General features: G+C 33.2%; 1 pseudogene; it reads right to left on the minus strand.

Moving 5' to 3' along the window:
* Positions 1–2,828: 2,828 nt before the first annotated feature.
* Positions 2,829–27,712, minus strand: part of LOC124974248 (cyclin-dependent kinase 17-like) — a 41,764-nt pseudogene continuing 16,880 nt past the window's right edge.

The following is a 27,712-nucleotide window of genomic DNA, read 5'->3' on the forward strand; positions in this document are numbered from 1 at the left end:
CCAAGTAACATTTTTATGAGTAAACTAAGTCATACTTAAACAATAAGCATTCATAAGAGAAAATGTTCTAAAGAGCATTTTTTAAACTTTGAAGTCACTTAGATATTCATATCTTTTATTCTCCCTAATGTAAATCTGAAATGAAAAGTCACTAGTCCATAGCATCAGACTACTATACTTTTTAGGTGAGCATATTCTCATTTCAAAAGATTAGCCCTGATTGTTCCTAGAGAAAAATCACATTCACCTGATATATTTACTGTATCAATAGGAGATGTTTCTCTAAATACCTGAAAACATAATTAATATTTAAAAATCTAATATTTTGAAAGTTCACTGGTGTTGAACTCAAACAACAAAGAAGCAATTTTTTAGCACTTTTGTGAGGATAATCACAATTTTTGATGAATCAAAAAATGTACTGTAGGGCTGGGGAGATAGCTCAGTCGGTAAAGTGCTTGCCTTGCAAGCACAAGTTCCTGGGTTTGATCCCCAGCATCACAAAAAAAAAAAACAAAAAAACAAAAAAAACTGTACTGTAAATCAAATATTGACCTAAGTAATGAAGGCATTGCTTGTGGAAACAGAAATGATAAACTACTTGCTATTTTACTAAATTGATGGTGACAATGGAAGAAAACCTGGCAAAAAAATCTTCAGGAATCACATCACTGTAGAACTACCTGCAGATACACCAAAGAAATTTTTTTTTGTAGTGTAGTTTGGAATAGTGATAAAAGAAACATTTTCTGTTCTGTAGAAAAAAAGAAAAATCATTAGGCCTCATTTCAGTGGCACCAAAAGTATACATGAAGCAGAGATGTTCCAAAGAAGATCAATGAATAGAAAATGCTCATTTAAGATTAGGTTAACTATAATCCTTAACTACAAAGTTACAGAAACCTATTTGAAATGTGACCAGTTGATTTAAACCAGGCATTAAATTGCAGGGATTATGAAAAGGCTAAAAAGTGAAATTTATGAAAACATGTTTCTTGAATTTTCAAAATCTAAAGCTAGCTTTAGTTAGAAATTCATATTTTTAATTGGAACCAAGCTTCTCTCTGTTGTGTGGAGACACAGGCTTTAGGGAAAAAAATTTAAACACTATAGTAAGCTGTAATCACAAAGTAATGGGACTGACTCCAAAATTCATAAACAGACATACTGATACTCCCTCATAGGTTAAGTCTTTACTAAAATAAAAGGAGCTGGTTCAGGGCAGTGACAATTACTGAAAGTGAAATGTGTGAACTAGAAGAGCTGAAAAGGGCCTTTGAGAATGCTTTCCTCCACATGTTTTTAGATCAGGACAGGTTTGCAGAAAAAGCTGAGAGTTGCCTTGGGCCACTGAACTCATTGAAGGTAGAACAGTGATGGGTGATTAAATTTCATTTCCCCAAGACCTACTACTGGTCCAAAACTAAAAATTGTAAGATAAGGGCTAGGGTTATAATAACTCAGTGGTAGAGCACTTGCTTAGCATGTGTGAGGCACTGGGTTCAGCACCACATATAACCAAATAAGATAGAGGTCCATTAACAACTAAATTAAAAAAAAACTGTAAGACAAAAGAACACATTAAAAATGCAAGAAGATTATAGAGAAACTAAACTAAGTCAATGGGCAAGAATTTCAATAAAAAAAATTTCATATACTTTTAAAACTAAATGCTGATTGGAAATATTCAAATGACCAGATACCAAATTCTTGGTATTTTTTCTCCTCAAAATACTTTAACTGCACTCTAGTTCCACTTACTAGAAATGAAAGAATAAAATTTTTGATTGATCAAAATATTTTATGCAGGGTCAACTGTAAAAATGGAGAATAATGCTCAGAGCAGTGACTCATGCTGTGTGTGTTCTTAAAATAAGTACTTTAGTCAAAATAGGTTCCAAAGGGCATCAACCCCCCATATTCTTTTAATGTTTGCTTCATCAGTGTTAAAGTGCTATGACTGAAGTTTTTAGAACTATAAACCTGAACATTGGTCTCTGTGCATGTCTTTTCTGTGATTGCAAATATTCATTAACTTTCATATATGTACCATTTGTACTGATATTATTTTGTGAAATAAATACTTTGTGATAAAAGGTGTTTAGAGAAAGATATGTTGGTTTTCTTCCATTTACCTGGAATGACCCAAACTTGACTTTTTCCATACAGAAACAAGTTTGGAAATGTATCTTTTTACCTACCCTTAAGTATGGCACTCAAAAAAAAAAAAAAACCTTTAAATGCAGCTATATAAAGAAGTACATATAATTATTGAGATTAAATTTTGGAGCATGGAATGGGTTTGAAAAATGGTCCCTTGATCTTTTGAATCTTAAATTCTATCAATTGCTCTGTACTGAGAAGGGAGAAGTGATGGAGAAGGAAAGAACCTGAACCACTGTTCTTCCTTTGGGCTACATTTTTTGGTAAAAGAGAATGTGAACTGCCAAGTTTGGTGACAAAGGTTACTATTCTACCCAATGTCACTTCCAGGCTGACCTAGCTCTGGCTTTCATGGGTGAGTTCAAAACCATCTTCATCTGTGTCTGATATAGGAAGACTGGTGTGTATGTAGGGGAGGAGAGGTGGGAGAAAATAATGGAAAAATGGAGACACAGACTGACAGGTTCAGTACCTCAACTGTGCCAGAAAGGGTCACAGAGATCTGCTAGCCATACATTTTATAACAAACATTTGAAAATAAATTGTTACAGGTGGTAGGCAAATACTCTATCACAGAGACAAAATGCCCACCCTGTTTGCTGACTTTTACATTGATAATTTTACTCATCAATTTATAAATCAAAAGCTTGGTTCCACACAAAAATTCATGACCAACATGTGAAATGGTTTATGACAAACACACCTGTCCTGGGTAAGAAGAATTTCAAAAACCTAGGTCCTTTTACACTGAATCTCTTTCAAACTGAATACTGACATGCCCAAAATGCACAGACAAAAGTCATTAGGTGAAGGTTAACATTATTACAAACATATACAATCCAACTACAGAAGAGCATTTAAAAAGTATATAGTGATCCAACATAAACATTTATACTGCACTTATAAATCTATATAGTCCTACTCAAAGATTTTGCCTTTTTTTGTCCATTTTCAGGAGGAAATGAAAGGAAGTAATCCCTTTTCAGAACCCTTCCCTAAACTCTGCTTTAAAGTACTGTGGAAGCAGGAATTTTCCTGAGGATAAAAACACATGCTATTTGTTTCAGAACTTACTGGTTTGGGAGACCTCATCAAATGCATTACCAGGTTCTTATTCTCTCTGTACTTTATCACTATCTCAGGATGGCATAAAGGTATCAGGTCCTCAAACTACCTTCAGATTTTTAGTGAAGAACATGAAACAGGGTAGCTGATACTACCTCAAACTGAAATTCGGTATTAATAATGAAATATAAACTTTTTAAAAAACACCTATAATTCATTTCTCATTTCCAATCTCTCAGGAGGTAGACTTATGTTAAAAAATATTCTGTTATGTGCTAAATTGTCGCGCTCCCTGCCCGCAGAGAGACGAGACGCAAACCTGGTTCTTAAGAGCTCTTTATTTTGCGTGCTTACTTTCTCCTAGTCCTCTCTTTGTTTCTCCTGTGAGGAACTTACACTACAATATCTATAGTACAGTAACCAATCAGCATTTACGCACGAGGGGGGAGCATAACAGATACAGGCAGCAAGGGCAGGCATACAGTGGACCTGTACTGTCCATCAGGGAGCTTAGCCAATCCCTGGAACTTCCTCAAAAATGTGTCGGTTGTTTGTGCAAAAGTTAATTGCTCTGGCTCACTGCCAGGCGCCATCTTAGCCTTGCCACACCTAGGGCCAGGGGTCCGGCCGAAACCCCGACACTAAATAAAAAGTCTAAAGTATTTCTTACTCAATTTGCTTGTTGATGATTGCTATATAAATCTCAAAGAATTACTATTGTCTAGTAAATGAGAATGGTAAATAAATGAAAGCTTTTCATAGCTCAGTTCTCAAATATTTTCCTAATTCCTCACTTACCTTACTCCATTTTAGAGTAAAATACTGGGCTAATTTTTAAAAAAAAGAATGTCAGAAGTAAAATTGAAAAGTTACTTACCACATGGGAATTGTACTATTTTAATGGTTCTGATAATACACTACCCCTTTCATAGGAACAGTAAAGTCAGAGTGACCCCCAGAAAGGAAAATCATCTTTATAATATTAAGGTAAGTTTCTTCCACAAGAAAACTATCTTATTTTTCAACTGTGTCTCATTAATCTTTATAAAAATCCACTTTTAAAACTGAATTGAAGTTAAATTAGGCCAACAGATGTCATCACAGAAGGTATATTTCAAATTAAATAGAGTAAGAGTGATGACCCATATTTAAGTATTATGGGTTTCTTACAGTTTCTTAGAGTGGTGAAAAAATATATATATTAAAACATTTATACAGAAGGAAAAATTATGATTGATTTGAAAAACTGTACAGTGGGGCTCCTTCCTCTAAGATATTTTGATCTACCTTCAAAAATGACCAATGTTTCTGATTTACAATCAGCAACCATCTCTTTCTAAACCTCTAATCCATCTCATTCCCCAACATTAGACAAATTAATATGAAAGGGGAAAAACTTTGGATTTTCTTACTTTCTGGTAAAGCATGTATTCTTGAACCCAGATTTTGAAAGTATGCATGCTTCATGGCCTCTTCTGCTGAAACCATTTTATTAGATTCAAACTGTAAAAAAGCAAAGAACTGCTTTATTAACTTTTACTCTCAATTACTATAAAAGTTGGAAAAGGACAAATCAGTATTTAGAGAGCTTTTTTTTAAAAATCTTGGTTATTTAATATGATAACTATTTTCAAGTACTAATTTGGAGTACTTCAGATACACTTGAATTTGAATTGCTATTGAGATTATATAGTATTAATTATATATCAGTTCCACATTTTCAAGATAAGTCTGGATCTTATGTAAAACTTTAGATTCCTCTATTTTCTGAAGGGATGAAAATTAAAACATTCAATTTTTTCTTTCACTTTTCTTCATGAATCATGAAAATCTGTGGACAATATACTCAATGTCCTTATAGCAGATGTTCTTAGTAACCTATCAATACCCTTTTCCTTGTTAATTGACAGATCATGAATCAGGACTGCTTCTAACTTTAGGCTGATTACAACAATTCTGCTCCTAATTCCCAGCCTCTCTTACAATTAATGTGCTGGCCAATGAGACTTGGGAAGAAACTTTTCAGTGGTTTCTACTAAAAGCTTTGTTTTCAAAATATAAGAGTAAATTTGGTTGTTACCACCCTTATGCTCCCTCTTGTTCCTGCTTTGGAGGAAATGTGAGTGGTGTCTGGGGCAGCATCAACCTGAAAGGCATTAACTATAAGGAAAAAAAGAACATAAGAGATCAAAAATTTGGAGAACATGGCCTTGATATAGTTGATCAATTCCAGCAGTTGTTCTTGATCAAAATGAGAGATCCAGATCATTAAGAGAAACTATATAATAAATATAACATATATTGCATTATGTCTTGTATATTATATATATATATATTATATATATATATATAATATATATATATAATATGTTTAACTTAATCATGTTTCTGAAACATTGTGGATACTACTATAAATAATCATTATCATTCTACATTTGAGGAAACAGAGGCTTAATGACATTTAAGAATTACAAAATAAGATGTGACTTACCTGTTGAAATTCTGTTAACAACTCATTTCCTTCAGAGTCTAACCTAGATATAACAATAAAAAATGTGGCAATTTTTATCTTAGGTGATAGAAACATTTCAGCTAAAACTGTTTCCTATGTGTTTTTGTTTACTAAATTTAAGTGCCCTAAAACAGATAGTCTTGTTGAGTTCAACTAAACTCAAAACTATTTTAGTCTAAAGAGGCTTATCTTTCATTGCCTTAGGAAGAGACCATAAATAACATCAATTCACATCTTTAATGTTCATGAAAAATATCAGAGATGTTGAATTTGAGTCATCATTCTGTCTCAAAACCAAGTGTTCTCTATAATAAGGGAGCTTAATGACTACATCAATTTTCACAGTACCAGAATGAAGGCAAGTGCATAAAAGCATCATTTTCCTATCATATGGGTAAAAACACAGAAAAGTGACCCCAAAATATATCAGTGTGGTTCAAGATAAACAGAGACAAGCCATTCAATAAATTTTTACAGCAATGGGTACTAGAGGGTGCCAAGCTCAATTTAAATGTGATGTAACTTCATACAACTTTATTAACCAATACCACCAAGCCAGTAGTTAATAAAGAAATGTAATTATAGTTATAAAATTAACATAGCTAGGAGTAGTGGAGGTAGGGATTATTTTAATGGGATTATCTCTGGTTGAGAAATCACAGGGTCTATCTTTCACTGCCTTTCACTGATAAAAGTACCATTACAAGTAGAGAAATATTCTCCCCTGAGTACTCTAAGTAGGTCCTGGTGATCCTGGAAGCCTAGACATTCTCCAGACTCTTTCAGTCCTCAGCATTTTGTCATTCTGATACCTATCCAGAGAATCTTAAGCACTGACAAGCTCGGAGCTAATTTCATGGACAATCTGCTTCACAGGATGTCAACCTTCTACACTGAACATTATCATAGGCAATGGTATATATATTTAAACATATGTGCATGTGTGTGTGTGCGTGTGTGTGTGTAACAAAACAGTAATTATACTACTACTTTGGAGAAACACAAAAATGTCCAGCATACATGGCTATTCTTCCTAAGAATGTGTAGCTGAGAATATCAGGTGTTACACTAACAATAAGAATATCAGCACATACAAATATTTAAAAATATTTCTGGTATCAGAAATGTTTTGTTATTACTTCCCTAGTTTGAGAAGAAATGGAAGTTCAAGAAGTATGTTATGTTGTAAGCAATGTGAATTTTTTTATTAAAGTAGGCAATGCCCTTAATTTGATATTTTGGTGACTTAAAAATTTTAATGGAAAATAAAGACAAGGGGTTATTATTTGTTACTGCAAATATAAGCTACTGCATTCCACAAGTCAAAATATTCAGACCAATTTTACTGGGGGTTATGGAATGATCTAGATGTAGCTGTGAGAAGAAACTTCAACTGAACTGCTGACATTCAGGACATTACATTTTGCTGTGAAGTCACAGTTTATAGTCTTCAAGTACAAATTCTGTCAGTAACTCTGAACAAAATACTTATGGGTCATCTGATGTATGCATCAGTCAAAATTTTCCTTATAATACTTAAATATTTTGTGAGTAAATAGAGAATGATTCTATAGAAAGCAAAACAAAAATTGTACCATGATTTTTATAGTACCAAATAAGGCATTAATCAATGCTTTCTTTCTGGGAAAAGGAATTTATCTACCAAGATAAATTCTAGAATTCTAATACATAAGTTCTATGCTCATTTTATTTATAATTCATTGCTACTTCATACTTTACTATTTTTTTTCTTACTGAATCATAAAACTAATATGACAAAGGAAGGGAAGAATTTAAATATATTACATCCCAAAATATTTGTGTATTATTTGTATGAAATTTTTTTTGTGTATATTATTTGTATGGAATTTTTATTGTGGCAAATACTTTGGGAAATTAAAAAGAATCATATAGTTTCTCCCCTTCTCACTTAAAAAATTACCTGGGTGCATGGTTAAGTAGAGGCTGTGGTTTATATTTTGGAAAGCTGCAGTTCTTGAATTCATCATCTGAAGAAACATCTGGCCAAGTTTCCTGAGATGGAGTTCCTGAATTAAAATCTATCTATACTTATACATATTCATGTAAATTATACTTATGAACATATATGTAGGCATTACTAAGAAAGTGCCTTAGAGAACATATTACATTTATTAGATAATTTATTTCAACTGAAATTAAAATGATGAAAATTATAAGTACTTATGGGCTCATTTTTGGACAGTGTAATGATGCTATGAATATGATGGTGTCTGGCCCTTTTTCTACCCAGATGACACCATCTAAGCTTGAAATATTCCTTAAGAATACACTGAAGTTCAATTTTCAATAATATTTCTCCTCTCTTCTTTCATAAAATCTTTATTGCAAAGATGAAACTCTGTAAATATAAAGAAGTTACCAAGATTTCTTCATAGTAATCAAGCCAACTGTAAGCCTTAAACATAACATCTATTTACATTTGTCTCAGTAAAAAATTTTTAAAAATACTTTTTAAAGATACAGATTAATCCAGCCAGTCAATTGCAGGTGTAAATCACTGGAAAAAGACTCCTCCTGTTATATAGTAGTCAGAAAATTAAGTGCAGTTCATCTTCCTCAGTTTTTCCTGAGAACAGAGGTCTTCCAGAAGCCATTTCAAAGAAAATGCATTTGACACCCCTTCAAAATACATCACAGAGGAAAAAAAAACCATTCTATACTATGAAGCACAAGAATTTCTCCTTAAAGAGTATGTCTCTGGAGAATTTTGTATCAGCCTGCTTATAAATCTCCTACAGAGATTTTTTTAAGATCCAGGTAATTTATTAACTTTTACCTTACTCATCTCACATTCCATATGCTCATAAGGTTAAATCATTTTTAGACTTAAAATGTCTAGCTCCCCTGTGCTAGGAAGGAATAATATAATAGCTAATAGTGAATGGATGCTTACTATGTGTTCGAAACTTTCAGAATTGAACTCTTTTCTCACTGAATCCTTCTGTGACCATGCACTGAAAGGGGCAACCAACAAGGAGGACCAACAAATGAGATTGTTGTGATAATTTGGGAGATGATCATGGTCTGAGGTAAAGCATAAGGTAACAGGGATAAAGGGAAGCAAATAATTCTAAAGCAGAAAACAGAGACAATATGCAGATGCAGGGTGGTGTGTGTGTATATGTGTGTGTGTGTAAGCGAAGAAAATGAAGGAGGTTCAATGTATTGACACTACAACATATGATCTGTGTGAATACAAAGGAACTTAAGACAGTTCTTCCATTAAAATCTCACAATCTAGCAAATATTTAAAAATTCTGTAAAATCTAATTTTAAATATTACAATATTATACAAAACGTAAAATGATATGATTGAAATGGAAAATGGTATAGTGGTCCCTCAAAAAGTTAAAAACAGAATTACACTGTACAGTTATACCACTCCCAGATCTAAACCCAGAAGAAGTGAAAGCACAATCTTGAACAGATGTTTATATGCCCACATTCATAGTACTATTGTTTACAGAAGTTAAAATATAGAAGCAACTGCAGAGTCCTTTGATAGAGGAATCAATAAACAAACTGTGGAACATATGTAAATGCCTGAAAAGAGAGTCCTCATGACACAATCTACAGCATGAACAAATCCTGAAGACATTATACTAAGGGAAATAATTGAAATAAGTCAGTTACAAAAAATACTGTGTAATTCCATTCCTATGAGGTAGTCAGTAAATTTCAGAGACAAAAAGAATGGTAATTTTCAGGGACTGGAGAAAGGGGTGGAATAGGAAGCTGTCAAATGGGTACAGAGTTTCAGTTTTGCAGAGAGATAAAAGTTCTGAAGACAGACACAGGTGGACAATGATGTGAATGTATTTAATGTCTGAAAACTATACACTTGAAACTGATTAAAATGAAAAATTTTATGTTATACATATATTACTGGAATTTTATAAAGAGAAAAATATGTTACACAAAACAAAATTTAATAAAATTGCTCAAGACAATGATATAATTTTATAACTTAGTACATAAATACAGAAAATAAATGCAACCTCCAGTCAGAGGAAGGAATTGCACCCAGAGGCTAGGTTGTATTCAGGAGAGGATTTATGAAAAACTTTGTTTTGAAGGTTACAAGGCACAGGCCCCGGTTAGAGCAACAGAATAGGCAATTGGGATGGGTGAACTGATACGAACACAAAGAGCAAAGATGGGAAAACCCAGGTTATTCTGAAGTACAGTGAGTAGGCCATTTAGCTAAAAGGGGATATTTTCATTGAGAAATAGTTTGAAATAGTTGGAAAAAGTAGTTTACAGACATCTTATAAAAATCTCTAAGTACTGGATTAACAAATGCACTTTATAGCTTAATGAGTGCACTGGTCACAAAGGTATTTGAATAAGGGAATATCAAGGTCAAAGTGATGTGTGAGAAGGATGTTATGGTATTTTGATTATTGTTTTTAGAACAAATTAAAACTGGTAGATTCTGTTGAATATTAAATAATGATAAAATAATTTTGCTTTCAATTACACTGTCAATCAATACTTTTCTAATTTTTTAATGTGCTATTAATTTAACTTTTACATTTTGTACAAAACATTAAAGTAGTTATTGTTAAGTATTCCCATTTACTTAAGTGTGAAATCTAAGGCACAGGCCAGTGATTTAGATAATGGAATTGGTATTTAAACATAGATAATCTTGATACCATTCCAGATCTCTTTTTCACTATTTATGCTGTGACTTTTTAAAATAACTTTTAAGATCACTATTAGTGGGTTGGGGAGATAGCTCAGTCAGTAGAGTGCTTGCCTTGCAAGCATCAAGGCCCTGAGTTTGTATCCCCAGTGCCAAAAAACAAAAAAATAAAATAAAATAAAGATCACTATTAGTATGCCCTGTGTTATCAGCAACAATATTTCAAAATTATAAATGCAGTAATTTTTTTATCTGTATATATTTACCACATGTCAATCTGCATTGAGTACTCTGCAGAAATAAGAAGCACATCAGGTAACTGATACCATAGTGTGACATCACTTGAGTAGGTCCTGTGGGAACTGACATGGATCTGACTAGTCCTTCATAGGGAGAAAGAAACAAAGAATTAAATGTACTGAAATCCATTAAGAATATAGAGGATTTCTTAGTTCCTATTCTCACCATGTCTCCATTCACAAGGATTCTGAGATGGCTACTCCATGGCTTCTTGAAGCTTCAACAAAGTTGGTTTTATAAATTCTGCTGAGTCCATGTGGTCTTGGGCCAGCATATCATTATATAATTAAACTAAGTACAATAAGTATATGACCACAGATTTTTACTTACTTTTATGTGATGAATGTACCTGGCATAATGTGTAGAAGTTTAGTTTACCTTAATGTAGGCTAAAGATGTTTTCCTTTTGTCCATAAGTCATGGTGCCAAAATTATAATTGAAATTAAATTAATCCAAAATAGGTCAATGACACTGAAATTCACAATTTTACTTGCCACAGTTATAAGCTTTTATCACCTTTAACATAATTCTAACATTCACTTACTATGCCAATTTTTTATTAAAAATTCTGGTCATTATTTTACAATCCAGTTGAGTTTTACTGACAATTTCCTTGCAGAAGTTCATTAAGAAAAGGTACCCATGGAATATAAATTACAATGCATTCCATACTCTTCTTGTTACATGGATAAGTTTAGTCTAAGAGAGACCTCAATGCTTTTGAGTATTACTAATTGCTATAAATGATGCAAAACATTTGCCATCCCTTTGCCAATTTAATATGAAATACACTAATTATCCAGAAATGAAAACTAGAGTTATTATCTCTGTAAGCTTCTAAATCCTGATAACTTGAAGAAGGAGCAATTTTGAAAGGTACCTTAAGAAAATAAATTAATTTTTACCCTATATTTTATTTCAAACAAGAGAAAATTTATTTTAGACTGAGATTACTATTACATATAACTTTATATTACATATAACTTTATGTATCTGATTAAAATATGAAGAATAACAAAAAGGTTAAATTAATACTTCATTACATTGGATAAAAATTGCATAAGCAATACCAAAAAGTTAAATCATGGCTAACAGTGTAAATAGAACAATGCTGACACCAATTTATTTATTATCAATTTTACTATTAATCTCCCAACTTTGGGAAATAAGGACAACAAATTATTTTCTATAATTTTTGGTAATTAAAAAGATGGAGGGCAGTTTTCTAATTTATCTTTCAGGTGCTTAGACTGAGTTATAAGGAGGTAACAGACAGAGCTATAAATCTGCTTATCCTATTGCTTTGCAAGTTGTCAATTGTAGTTCATCCAATGCTTTACTCTCTTGCTCATGAGAAGATCATGAACTAGCATGCTTGTCCAAATAGGTTTCTGTTCTACAATCAGAATTTTGGTATTGGTATGAAACAAAATAAACTATCTCTCAAAGTCAACTAACTAAATATCACATGATTACACACAAGCAACTTTTTATCATTAATGAAAATGACTATATTGTAATTCCTAAACCTCTGATTTTCACTGGTCATAAAAAAAAGGTAGAATTTTCATAAGGATCAATAACAACTTACAGTGTAAAGATTCAAATTTAATTGGTCCTCACTTACTTGAAGCCCCAAGTGTATTTAGTATGTAATAAAATATATAAATAATGAAAGCAACCAAGATGACCATATTATCTCATGGGATAATCAGAATTTCTTTTTTCTCTCTTTTTTGTTTCTTTATTTTCTTCTCCCTTTTTTTAAGTACTGGAGATTTAACCCAGGGCCACTTTACAACTGAGTTTGAAAAGATAGAAAAAGCTTGCACCTGTGTAAATACAAGGCTCTTCCCAAACTGCCCTCAACCCCTCATAAAAGCTGCAAAGAATTTTTGTCTCATCTTTTATCTTATCTGTAAGGACCAGGTGGCTGACCCAAAAGCAAACTTTGCTGGCACAAAAAGCAAACTTAAAGATAATGACAACCTTCCTCTCGGAGGTCAGGGTGACCCAGAGCTTAAAATAACTTGCTTTGTATACAATTTTATATGTTAACCAATTAAAAAGAACACTGTAAAACTGCTTGCCTTTCATTATAAAAACCCTGCTAAACAAGGGCTCGGGGCCTCTTAGTGTCACCAGTTACTGAGTGTGTGGAGGACCAGGCTCGAGCTTGCTACTAAATGAGTTTGTTGCTTACATTGATCGTGGTCTCTGATGGTCTTTGTGGGCACAACAAGTTATTATTTTGAGTTAAGATCTTGCTAAATTGTTTAAGGGCTTTGCTAACTTGCTGAGGCTGGCCTTGAACTTTCAATCATCCTGTCTCAGTCTCCCAAACCACTGGGATTGCAGGCATGCATCAATGTACCTGGCAGTAATCGGAATTTCTTAATGGCCTGTGAGAAGATAAAATTTGCTTTGCTTCCTTTGAAGAAGTTAGAGCCCAAATTTAAAGCACTCAGAGTATTCCCAGATAAAAGTGGATTTTTGATGGTCTTTGACATTCTTTTTGCATTTTGAATACTCACGCATGGTTTGTCTGTCACACCCATTGATTTAGCGGTTATGTCAAAGAATAGTAAAGGCAGTTTGACAAAGAGAGAAGGGAAATAACAACATAAACTTTGTTCAAGAAGAGACTGTATAATCTGTGCAAACATGTAAATAACTTGTAATTTTTGTTTAAACATAGGTGGCCCACTCATTTTCTTTGTAAGAAAGGAAATATAAATAGGAATTTATGCTTCAAACAAATAGCAAAATACTAAGTGAGTAGAAGTATACAAATTGCCAAAGACAAATTCACTGTTTAAAAAGTAAATTTTTAATCCATTACTGGGTGATGACCTGAAAAACTCATACTTATAAAATTTAGTGAAATTTTCTAAAAGTGAATCTATTGTAATAATTTGTGAAAAATTAAAAATGCAGTTTTGGAAAACTGCATGGGTTTTTTAAAACCAAGTTCTATGAAAGCATTCTGAGAGTAACAAAAATTTCAAAACTACTCTACAAAGTTCTTTCTTTTTCTAGTAGAAATAATTTACTCAAAACAAAAAGGACATCTAATTTTGTCTTACTTTCAAGTCCCTTAAAATCAGATTACCTAAAATGATATAAGTAAAAAACTACCAATTAAATTATTAAGCACATAATAAATGCAGTCATGGTGGCAAGCATATAAGTGTTCCAATTTCAGAGGTGGTTTTTAAATTCCTGGGTCTTGGGACTTATTTTAAGTTCTCAAAATTGATTAAAAACCCCAAATATTTTTTCTTATATTTATTAGAGCTGATGTTTGCCATAAAATGAAAAAAAATTAAAACATTTAGTTATGCATTAAAAACACCTCTCATGTTACACAAATAACATTTTTATAAAAAAAAATTTCCAAAAAAATTAGTTAAGAATGGACTTTTTAACATTTCAATAAATGTGTTTGGAGTTTATTTTGATAGAAGATAGCTGTATTCTATATTTGCTTTTGCTTTCTATCTGTTGTGATATGATGCTTTACTCCATATCATAATATATCATAATATACATAGTTATAAGAAGAAAATAAAATCTCACAGATATGAAGTTTGAAAAGAGGATAAACTTTTAAAAAGTATTTTCTAATTGTGGATAGTGTTCTTTGATATATTTGAATTAGAGTAAGTTTTTTCTCAAAGGTTATATGGTAACTGAAACTCTATCAATAAACTATTCATACTTATATTAAAATTCACTAGTCTATCTTGCACTTTAAATGAACCTTTTACCAACATAATTCTATAACATGAGGTGGTGATAGCTGGAAAAATATTTGTTCTTGAGTTATAGATTAAAATTTTTATATAATTTCATCAAAATAAGAAAAGAAAAACCTGTATTTGTTAATATCACCACTGATCCCATTAGAAAAGTTTCTAAGTAGTGGGAAAATATTAAGCTTAAAGTAGCAGATCTAAATTTTCAAAATCTAATTTGTAATTGAAAACCTGAATTTTACTATTGGCAAGGAATACCTGCAGTTGATTTTCTTGAAGTGACAAGCTTAGTTCATACATTTTCAAGAAAAATCTGCCAAATATTTAATTCTGAATAGCCACAGTATGTCTGTTGGTCATTTTTTCTAGTAAAAATAATGTTCCTTGAAAAGTAAAAAAAAAAACAAGGGGGTTAGTTCAGGGTGGAGGCAATCACCCAAAAATTTTTCCTTGAGATAACTATAGTATTTCTGTGTGCATTCCATGTGTTTTTTTTTATATAATTCATATTTATTATACATACACAACACAAAAATACTAGTCATTTACTTAAGAAGGAAATTTAATAAAATTAATGCATTTTACTGCTTTGCAAAATATTTTAAGTGTAACTGAGACTTTTTTTCTCAGTGGTGAAGAATTCCATGATATACTTTGGTGGCACTGCTTGAATGTATACCAGGAAACAGCAGTTTTATCCTTATTGCTTCTGGATCAACAGTGCAAATATTAACAAAGGGAAAAAAGCAAATAACATTTAGTGCACTTCTGCCAATATATTTTATACCTCTGGACAACCCTTAAAAGGATATCAGAAACCAGGGGTCCATGGGCCACACCTGGGAACCCACACCTTTAAGTATTTGTTGCTAACAACTACTGTAAACCACCCACAAAATTCTGTCAAATATTGTTCAGTGGGCTCAGAGAAAATTTCCAAACTCACATGAAAGTGATAACACATTGTGACAATGGTTGTTCTTTTATACCTAATCACCTGGAAGTATTGATAAATATTTAATCATTCCATACCAAAATCCGCTAGCTTTAATTCCCCTTGCAAATTAGTGCAGCCACTCTGGAAAGCAGTGTGGAGATTCCTCAGAAAACTTGGAATGGAAACACCATTTGACCCAGCTATCCCACTCCTTGGCCTATACCCAAAGGACATAAAATCAGCATACTACAGACATACAGCCACATCAATGTTCATTGCTGCTCAATTCACCATAGCCAGATTGTGGAACCAACCTAGATGCCCTTCCGTTGATGAATGGATAAAGAAACTGTGGCATATTTATACAATGAAATATTACTCCGCAATGAAGAATGATAAAATTATGGCATTTGTAGGCAAATGGACAAAATTGGAGAATATCATGCTAAGTGAGATAAGCCAATCTCAAAAAACTAAAGGACGAATGATCTCGCTGATAAGCGGATGAGGACATATAATGGGGGGTGGGAGGGGCTAGCATTAGGTTTAGGGTTAGGTTTAGAGTTAGGCTAAGGAGAGCGGTAAGAATGAAGGAAAGAGGGAAAAGAGGGGTGGGAGGGGTGGGAGGGGTGGGGGGAGGGGAAAAATAAAATAAACATCATTACCCTATGTAAACTTAAAAAAAATAATTAATGAGAAGGTTCTGTGATTTCAAGTCTCAATGCAACACCATTCTTCTGTAGTAATAAGTTAACCCACATAGAATTTGGTAGAGAAACACCTACAAAAGCAAATAAGTAAAAATTACTCTTACAGATATCAAGATATAATTTGCTATTAGCATAAGCTATGGTAAGTAGAAAAGCAACTGTTCAAGAATAGTAAAAGAAAAAAAAAACAAAAAATTATAAAATTTTAAGGACAATGCCTTTTCCATTTTGAGTTGTTTTCTCAATTTTAGTTCATTATTCAATCTGAGGCATCTATCATTTTTGTCAACAGTGTCTATGAAAATAAATATTATAAATATAACAAAATTTTGTTGTCATAGTGATAGTTCATTTATTAGAGAAAGCAGCCTAAACAGATGTATCCTCTATACTACTGAAGCTTATAGTTTGATTATAAAATTCCAGTATGTCAATCAAACACAGGCACTTCCTTCCTTAAAAAAATAAAACTTCTGATCTGGTTCAGTACCTTTAAATATAGCATTGAACTTAGTGGCTTTATGTAAAGTCTCAGGTATCAGAGAGAATGGGGCTGCATACCCTGGCAAATTACCAGTTATATAAATAACTCAATCAGCTTTTAACACCTACTTCCTGGATATTTTACTTTTAGCAACTCCTACTCAGTTTTAAAATCAGCTGTGATTCAAAGAGGGGTAATGCACTCTAGTGCTCTGAAAAAAGCAATTCCTACAAGGCTAATGTTAGAGGTTTTTTTGTGGATTGTGGTGAAAAAAAGAGATGTGGAACACATCATGAATTTCTGGAGTTACCAAAAAGAACTTTAAGTACTGAAGAATCAAGAGGTAACTTTGGTTCACTTGTAGATAAAAATACCAAGAATAAGCCAAGGCAGCAGATGATTAATGGCAGGAATGCCTTTGGTGGTTTTTTGGAGAGGGTGTAGTAGGGATTGAACTCAGGAGCACATTACATAAGAGCAATGCCACCAACAAATTTGCATTTTAATTCTGAGACAGGGTCTAATAAAATTGCTCAAGTTGGTCTCAAATTTGTGATCCTACTACCTTAGTTTCCCAAGAAGCTGGTTTGTGGGCATGCACCACCATACCTGGCCTGAATAAATTATAAGTTGTGAAGTCTTCAGATTCCACATAATTATTTATGTGTTTTGAAAACTCTAAAGTCACTACTTTATTATACTCCTAGTGGGTTGCATTGGGTTTACAGTGGTAAACACCACTACCTTTCAATATATTCCTATTAAATTTTACATTTGGAAAATATTAAATGTGATTTTAACAAACAATAAAATACTTTGCAACTATTTAGACCTGATTTAAAAGACTTCTCAAACCTCTGTCAAATTATAATTATAGACTATTTTCTTTCCAAATTATTGTTAACATAAAAGCAGAAAAAACAGAATTTTAAAAACTGAGATCTAAAAATAGCCTTCACAACACCTTGCAAAGGAAAATGTAAACTACGATGAAAACAAACCTCATGGAATGTATATTGAAATACTTTTAAAGCCTTGTTCTAAAATTCTTAGCAATGTGCTAGCAATATGTTCAGACCTCTCTTTCATTAACAGAAACTGGCTTTCTTTTATATTTACCAAATTCACTATTTAATAAAAATGCACGTTTGAAGTTACTGATTTACTATCTATGGAATTATAAAGGTCTCAAACACACCAGATGGGACACTTTATTTCCAAAATAGGTTTCTATAAACTGTTGGTGAACTTTGGACAAATAAAATCTTTGAAAATGTAAAATATATCACTCAGAACAAGAAGTCTATAAGAACACAGGTATGTCAAGTGCTTTTATTTATCTGATAACATCTAGATTTCTTCTTGGTCTGATAATTATAGAAAACTTCTTTAGCCTTTTTTGAATTCTTAGATGTACTACAAAAACACAATTAACTTATGATTTCTGCTAACAATACAGAAAGTTACTTCAAGCAAAGAAATCACAATAACTATATGTTTCTTGTCTTACATAATGCATAACCCTGAAAATTCACTGTTATTTTATAATTTAATACAATTTTAAATATATTAGGGGAGTTCAACATTTAAAGGTGACCTTTGGCAGAATGTATCCATCATTTGGATTTTATATCAGATAGTACAATATACCCACAGATTTATCCTACACATATAGGACAATCAGTTGCAATGTGAAAGAAAATATCAAAAATATTTTTAGAAGACTTTTAAAATGAAGCAGTTTTACAAAATGTATGATCCTAGGAAATCTGTAGTACAGTAAACAGAAGTTGAGTAAATAAGCCAAACATAAAATTGCAAAGACTGGCTGAGGTTGGTGTATTACCCTGTGCAATCTAACTCATTTTCTTTACACTTTAACAATACACAATAAACATACCTTTACATTGTGCATACTCATGATGTTCCCACAGTCATCCATATACTATTTTAGGTCTTTATCCTGAAAAATCATAAAATTTTACTACATGGTAACATAGTTTTCAGAATGAATGACTAATTCACTTAATAGTGTTTAATTTTTTAAAGAAAATAGATTTTCAGGAAGAGATACAGAATATACCACCTAATCTATTTAAATACCAATAAATAAACAAAAATGACCTTGAGGCTGTTTAAAAAGTCTAAATTTCTATTACTAAAGCAAACTAAAATACTGAGGTTTTATTAAAAGCTTACCAGATACTCAAGGACCAGGGTCAAAGATTTTTCTGTGTGAACAACATCTTGTAATGTTACTATGTTTGCATGCTTTAAATTGTTTTAAGAGTGAAACTGTAAAACAGAAATGAAAGCCAATTGTTTAGTCTGTGGAAGATAAGATTTTACAAAAACACGAAGTAAGTTTAACATATAAACCAACTGCGTGTAAAATTCTCTTAAGTTAAAAACAGCAATTTTCCAAGGGGATTAGTAGTAGAAAAACTAAATGTATCAACTTTTTCTTTTTTTATGAGTTTGAGTTTGATATTATAGTACCTGAAGTCATCTCTAATATTACAACTCTCCATCTTCTGCTGTTTTTCCTTCAATGTTAACTTTTTGAGCCTCTAATATTAATTATAGTACAAATATGCTTTTATCCCACCATGTTGCTAATCTCAGTTGCCTCAAACATTATTTATTTATTTATTTATTTTTGTACAAGGGATTGAACCTGAGACACATCTTCAGCCCCTCTGCTTTTTCTTTAATTTTTATTTTGAGGCAGGGTCTAGCTAAGTTGCTGAGGCTGGCTTCAAGCCTGCCATCCTGCCTCAGCATCCTGAGCCACTGGGATTAAAGGCATTTACCACCATGCCTGTTTCAAACCAATTTTGAATAATTCACTTTTTAAATAAAATGGTACAATGACATGTTTATACACAGTTCATTTATTTCCTATATTTAATATATGCAGCTAATTTACAGTTAACATGTGTTCCATGTTCCAGTATATAAAATTTCTCTATCAGATATTTATCTATGCCAGTAATTTTAATGATTTCATAGTATTTCACTATACATTAAGAAAATTAATTTCTTTCCACTGAATATGCTACTTTTAGAAATAAATTTTGAAGAATTATATCTTCTGGTCACCTATTATTTCTATCTTCTTTTATTTATTAAAATTACTCTTATATAACTTTGGTTTTAAAATAGTCTAAACAAATATACCTTCTCTTATTGCTATTCTGTGTGTGCATTCTTCTTTTTCCAAACAGAGCTCTTTTAATGCCACCAAATTCTCTGTCAGTTTACTTCTTCCTTTATAAACTGCTGCATATGTTCCCTATAAAATATATTTTGGAAGAAAAAGTCAAGAGTACCATAAGAGGGTAACAATGAAGAACAATAACTGAATTTCTAATTTGTAAACATGCTGAATTGCATCTTGCAAAGAAACTCCACAATGTCCAGAATTAGACTTTCTTATAGCGAAGATGACTTTCAGTTACATATGCACAACTTTCAGGTTTTTGTAAGATTGAAAGGGTCTCAAAAGAATAAAACAAGAATTTATTTTACTTTTGGTGCTTTGTTTCAAATTAAGATTTAGATCAATAGTATTAAAATCAAAGGTGCATTCCCTGTAATGGTATATGAAGACTGACACTGAGCACAATAAAATGAAAGAATCATTACACTGTTAAATCAAAAAAGGTTTTACCCAGGTTTCCAAACTTTTCAAAATCTTTGCACATTAGTTATTTGAAAAAGAAAAGAAGATTCCCTGTCAGCTAAGTCTATTATTTTCCTTCCTGCTGTTTATTTTCTATTACTTCTACATTTTTTATTACTTACTGTTTATTTATTACTTTTTACTTAATATTTTCTTGCACTTTATTACTGTGGAAGATAGAATGTTTCTAAATTAATAGCATTACAGATAGATACAAGTTAAAGAAAAAAGCATATTTTAAGAATTTCTTAGCCTTCAATGAAATATTTTTATTTCTAAAGTTATTTTTAAGAAATTTTAACTCACTTTCAAGGCTAGCTTCTCGAAGCAGACCGCCCAGTGAGAGGCTTTCTACATAGAACCAGTCACAAGCACCCAAACTAACGGAGAGCTTCGATCCGCAAGCAGCCTCTGGGATCAGAGCAGGGCAGCCAGAGACCTCTTCAGGCGGCTCTGCCCACTCCGGCCGCAGGCTTTCTTCACGGAGCGAACCAAGATGGGGGCCTAGAGGGTGAATGCACTTCCAGTTGTTCCAGAACCCAGGAGTTAAGAAGGGGAGGCATTGAGAGACTCAGACTGAAATAGAGCCAAAGGTGAGTCTGCCCACTGGGTAAAGCTCGGCCCGGGTGGCAGGCCCAGATAGAGGTGGCTTATCGGAGCCGGGCAGGGCAGCTAGAGTCTTCCCAAGGTAGCCTTCCACACTCTGGCAGTGGGCTCCTCCCACATGGCCAGCTACACAGTGCAGGCCCACAGTGAGAGCCTTTCCGCACAGAGCCAGCTCCAAACCGTGGAACCAGTAGGGGGCTAGGGGCAGTTTTCTTTGGATGCGCTGCATTATCAGATTCCTCCAAGACAGCAGGCTACTGAAGGCTGGGAGGTGATACACTGGAAATCTACAGGGACACTATAAGCCAATAGCAGAAAACTGCAATATCTCAGGGTCCCACTGACAGCTGACCAATATGAGAAAACAAGGGAAGAAAATGTCCCAAACAAACCTAGATACTACATCAATAAAACCCAATGACAGCACAGCAGAAGAAATGTCAGAAAGGGAGTTCAGAATGTACGTAATTAAAACGATCAGGGAAGCTAATGAGGAGATTAAAAAGCAAATGCAGGCATTGAAGGAGGAGATGAAAGAGCAAATGCAGGCATTAAATGATCGCACCAATCAACAGTTAAAAGACCAAATACGGAAGCAAGAGTTCATTTCAATAAAGAGTTAGAGATACAGAAAAAAACAAACAAACAGAAATCCTTGAAATGAAGGAAACAATAAACCAAGTTAAAAACTCCATAGAAAGCATAACCAATAGGATAGAACACCTGGAAGACAGAACCTCAGACATTGAAGAAAAATTATTTAATCTTGAAAACAAAGTTGGCCAAACAGAAAAGATGGTAAGAAATCATGAACAGTATCTACAAGAATTATGGGATATCATGAAAAGGCCAAATTTAAGAATTATTGGGATTGAGGAAGGCTTAGAGAAACAAACCAAAGGAATGAACAATCTATTCAATGAAATAATAACAGAAAATTTCACAAATCTGAAGAATGAAATGGAAAACCAAGTACAAGAGGCTTATAGAACTCCAAACATACAAAATTACAACAGACCCACACCAAGGCACATTATTATGAAAATACCTAACATACAAAATAAAGACAGAATTTTAAAGGCCGCGAGAGAAAAGAATCAAATTACATTCAGAGGGAAACCAATAAGAATATCAGCAGATTTTTCAATCCAGACCCTAAAAGCTAGAAGGGCCTGGAACAACATATACCAAGCCCTGAAAGAAAACGGATGCCAACCAAGAATCTTATACCCAGCAAAACTTACCTTCAAATTTGAAAATGAAATAAGATCCTTCCATGATAAACAAAAGCTAAAGGAATTTAAAAAAGAAAGCCAGCATTACAGAACATTCTCAGCAAAATATCCCATGAGGAAGAGATGAAAAACAATGATGCAAATCAGCAACAGGAGGTGCTACCCTAAAGGAATAGCCAAATAAAGGAGAAACCAAATCATGTCAAAAACAAATATGAGTCAATTGACTGGGAATACAAATCATATCACAATAATAACCCTGAATGTTAATGGCCTGAATTCAACAATCAAAAGACACAGACTGGCAGAGTGGATTAAAAAGAAAAATCCAACAATATACTGCCTGCAAGAGACTCATCTCATAGAAAGAGACACCCATAGACTAAAGGTGAAAGGATGGGGAAAAACATACCATGCACACGGACACAGCAAAAAAGCTGGAGTATCCATCCTCATTGCGGATAATGTGGACTTCAAAGCAAAACTAGTAAGAAGGGATAAAGAAGGACATTACCTGCTGCTTAAGGGAAGCATAAATCAGCAAGACATAACAATCATAAATATCTATGCCCTGAACATTGGCTCATCCACGTACATCAAACAAATCCTTCTCAATTCCAGAAATCAAATAGACCACAACAAAATAATTCTAGGTGATTTGAACACACCTCTCTAACCACTGGAAAGATCGTCCGAACAAAAATTGAATAAAGAAACTATAGATCTCAACAACACAATCAACAATTTAGACTTAACGGACATATATAGAATATACCATCCAACAAAGAACGAATACACTTTCTTCTCAGCAGCACATGGATCCTTCTCTAAAATAGACCATATTTTATGCCACAAAGCTACTGTTAGCAAATACAAGAAGATAGAGATACTACCTTGTACTCTATCAGATCATAATGGATTGAAATTAGAAATAAATGACAGAATAAAAAACAGAAACTTCTCCAATAACTGGAGATTAAATAATACACTATTATATGATGAATGGATAACAGAAGACATCAGGAGGGAAATAAAAAATTCTTAGAAATAAACGAGAACAAAGACACATCATATCAAAACCTCTGGGACACTATGAAAGCAGTACTTAGAGGAAGATTTATTTCATGGGGCGCATTCAAAAAAAGAAGTAGAAATCAACAAATAAATGTCTTAACACTACAGCTCAAAGCGCTAGAAAAAGAAGAGCAGATCAATACCAAAAGTAGTAGAAGACAGGAAATAGTTAAAATCAGAGCCGAAATCAATGAAATCGAAACAAAAGAAACACTTGGAAAAATTAACAAAATAAATAGTTGGTTCTTTGAAAAAATAAATAAAATTGATAAACCCTTAGCCACACTAACAAAGAGAAAGAGGGAGAAAACTCAAATTACTAAAATTTGGAATGAACAAGGAAACATCACAACAGACACGAGTGAAATACAAAACATAATTAGAAGCTATTTTGAAAATCTATACTCCAACAAAACAGAAAACCTCAAAGACATCAACAAATTTCTAGAGATATATGAATTACCTAAACTGAACGAGGAGGACATACACAACTTAAATAAACCACTTTCAAGCAATGAAATAGAAGAGGTCATCAAAAGCCTACCAACAAAGAAAAGTCCAGGACCAGATGGGTTCTCAGCCAAATTCTACAAAACCTTTAAAGAAGAGCTCATTCCAATACTCCTCAAACTATTCCATGAAATAGAAGAGGAGGGAACCCTCCCAAACTCGTTCTATGAAGCCAATGTCACCCTGATACCCAAACCTGACAGAGACACATAGAGGAAAGAAAATTTCAGACCAATATTCTTAATGAACATCGACGCAAAAATTCTCAACAAAATTTTAGCAAATTGCATAAAAATATATATTAAAAGGATAGTGCACCACGATCAAGTGGGTTTTATCCCAGGGATGCAAGGTTGGTTCAACATCAGGAAATCAATAAATGTCATTCACCATATCAACAGACTTAAAGTTAAGAATCACATGATTATTTCAATAGATGCAGAAAAAGCATTTGATAAAATACAGCATCCCTTCATGCTCAAAACACTAGAAAAAATTGGGGTAGTGGGAACATTCCTTAACATTATAAAGGCAATCTACGCTAAGCACATGGCTAATATCATTCTAAATGGTGAAAAACTGAAAGCGTTCCCCCTAAAAACTGGAACAAGGTAGGGATGCCCTCTTTCACCACTTCTATCCAACACATCCTTGAGACTCTAGCCAGAGCAATCAGACAAACCAAAGAAATTAAAGGGATACGAATTGGAAAAGAAGAACTCAAACTATCCCTGTTTGCTGATGACATGAGTATATATTTAGAGGAACCTAGAATTCCACCAGAAAACTTTTAGAACTCATAAGTGAATTCAGTAAAGTACCAGGTTACAAGATCAATGCTCAAAAATCCAATGCATTTTTATACATCAGTGATGAATCTTCAGAAAGAGAAATTAGGAAAACTACCCCATTCACAATAGCATCGAAAAAAAAAAATTCTTGGGAATCAATCTCACAAAAGAGGTGAAAGACCTCTACAATGAGAACTACAGAACACTAAAGAAAGAAATTAAAGAAAACCTTAGAAGATGGAAAGATCTCCCATGTTCCTGGAGAGGCAGAATTAATATTGTCAAAATGGCCATACTACCTAAAGTGCTATACAGATTCAATGCAATTCCAATTAAAATCCCAATGATGTACCTTGCAGAAATAGAGCAAGCACTTATGAAATTCATCTGGAAGAATAAAAAACCTAGAATAGCTAAAGCAATCCTAAGTAGCAAGAACGAAGCAGGGGGTATTGCAATACCAGATCTTCAACTCTACTACAAAGCAATAGTAACAAAAATGGCATGGTATTGGTACCAAAATAGACAGGTAGATCAATGGTACAGAATAGAGGACATGAACACAAACCCAAATAAATACAATTTTCTCATACTAGACAAAGGTTCCAAAAATATGCAAGGGAGAAAAAATAGCCTCTTCAACAAATGGTATTGGGAAAATTGGAAAACCATATGGAACAGAATGAAATTAAACCCCTATCTCTCACCCTACACAAAACTCAACTCAAAATGGATCAAGGACCTCAGAATCAGACCAGAGACCCTGCATCTTATAGAAGAAAAAGTAGGTCCAAATCTTCAACTTGTTGGCTTAGGATCAGACTTCCTTAACAGGACCCCCACAGCACAAGAAATAAAAGCAAGAATCAACAACTGGGATAGATTCAAACTAGAAAGCTTTCTCTTAGCAAAGGAAACTATCAGCAATGTGAAGAGAGAGCCTACAGAGTGGGAGAATATCTTTGCCAACCATACCTCAAATAGAGCGCTCATTTCCAGAATCTATAAAGAACTCAAAAAACTGTACATGAAGAATACAAATAATCCAATCAACAAATGGGCCAAGGAAATGAACAGACACTTCACAGAAGAAGATGTGCAAGCAATCAACAGATATATGAAATATTGTTCAACATCCCTAGTAATAAGGGAAATGCCAATCAAAACTACCCTAAGATTTCATCTCACCCCAATTAGAATGGCGATTATCAAGAACACAAGCAACAATAGGTGTTGGCGAGGATGTGGTGAAAAAGGAACACTCATACATTGCTGGTGGCGTTGCAAATTAGTGCAGCCACTCTGGAAAGCAGTGTGGAGATTCCTCTGAAAGCTTGGAATGGAAACACCATTTGACCCAGCTATCCCACTCCTTGGCCTATACCCAAAGGACTTAAAATCAGCATACTACAGAGATACAGCCACATCAATGTTCATTGCTGCTCAATTCACCATAGCCAGATTGTGGAACCAACCTAGATCCCTTTAGTTGATGAATGGATAAAGAAACTGTGGCATATATATACAATGGAATATTACTCCGCAATGAAGAATGATAAAATTATGGCATTTGTAGGCAAATGGACGAAATTGGAGAATATCATGCTAAGTGAGATAAGCCAATCTCAAAAAACTAAAGGATGAATGATCTGGCTGATAAGCGGATGAGGACATATAATGGGGGGTGGTAGGGGTTAGCATTAGGTTTAGGGTTAGGTTTAGGGTTAGGGATGAGGAGAGCGGTAAGAATGAAGGAAAGAAGGACTGTATAGAGGGACAAGAGTGGTGGGAGGGGTGGGGGGGAAGGAAAAAAACATCTTTGCCCTATGTAAATGTATGATTACACAAATGGTATGCCTTGACTCTATGTACAAATAGAGAAACAACATGTATCCCATTTGTATACAATAAAAAAAAAGAAATTTTAACTCATGCAATTTTTCATGACAGCACAGACAGGAGACTGCTAGGAGGCTAAACAATCAGAATTCTATTGTGTTACCAAGAAAGCAAAATATTTTCTGTTTCAATAAAATATTTTAAGCCTATTAAAAATTACACATTTCCTCTCAAACTGATAGGATACTTTCAAGAATTGAAAGCTTCATTCCTCCTAATTTTGTTTCTTTTCAGAGCAAGATATAATTCTTTAGACAATCATGTTCACAAGTTTCCAGGTTGGCAAAACCATACACTTAGATGATGAACAAAAAAGTCTTACATTTTTAAAATAAGAATTTACTTACCTTTCCAAGTTTTTCTAATTTGATGTAGGTTTCCATTTTCCCAAGCCCAATTTCTGACTGCAAAAAAAAACTATGATAAGTTGAGTATTTATTCTTAAAATTTTATCTCTTCCTCAACATCAAAAACTCTCCAATTCTACAGTGTTTAAGAATAGAAACAGTTAGTTACAGCCAAATTGTTGAACATCTCTCATGTTTCAAAATATACTTGATGTTGGAATATTGAAAGGGTGAAAAGTATCAGTAATCATAATTGAAACAGTCAACCTACATTACATATGGATTGGATAATGGTCTGCGGTGAATGTCTTGTTTTATTTTAAGAACCAAAATTTTATACTACCACAGATTTTAAGATACTAAAGTATCTTATAAAATTACTATTTGATTTTTCTTTTAACAAAAATTACAAAAGAGCAGGGCTGGGAATATGGTTCAGTTGGTAGAGTGCTTGCCTTGCAAACACAGAACCCAAATTTTAACCTACCACTTTTATTTTAAGATACTAAAGAATCTTATAAAATTACTATTTGATTTTTCTTTTAATGAAATCACAAAATAGCAGGGCTGGGGATGTAGCTCAGTTGGTAGAGTGCTTGCCTTGCAAACACAAGTCTCTGGGTTCAATCCCCACTACCACCAAAAAAAAAAAAAAAAATACAATATAATTTTCTGACCAATCTTTAAATTTCTATGGAGCCTTGAAACCAAAAAGATGCTAAAACTATGAGTTTCAGGTTCTCCAATCATAATACAATTAAAAAGAAAACCAATTTACATTCTACTGTAGATCAGGACACATGCAAACACAAATCCAGTAATGTCAGTCTCATTTCTCTCTCCTTAAAAGTTTAAAAGTGAGTTTCTAAACTCTTTCTTTTAAATCTTAAACTCACCACTTATTTTTTACGGAGTCAATAAATGAGGTAGATGGAATATATCAAA

The sequence above is a fragment of the Sciurus carolinensis genome, unplaced genomic scaffold (assembly GCF_902686445.1).
Source record: "Sciurus carolinensis unplaced genomic scaffold, mSciCar1.2, whole genome shotgun sequence".
In the NCBI taxonomy this organism is placed as follows: domain Eukaryota; kingdom Metazoa; phylum Chordata; class Mammalia; order Rodentia; family Sciuridae; genus Sciurus; species Sciurus carolinensis.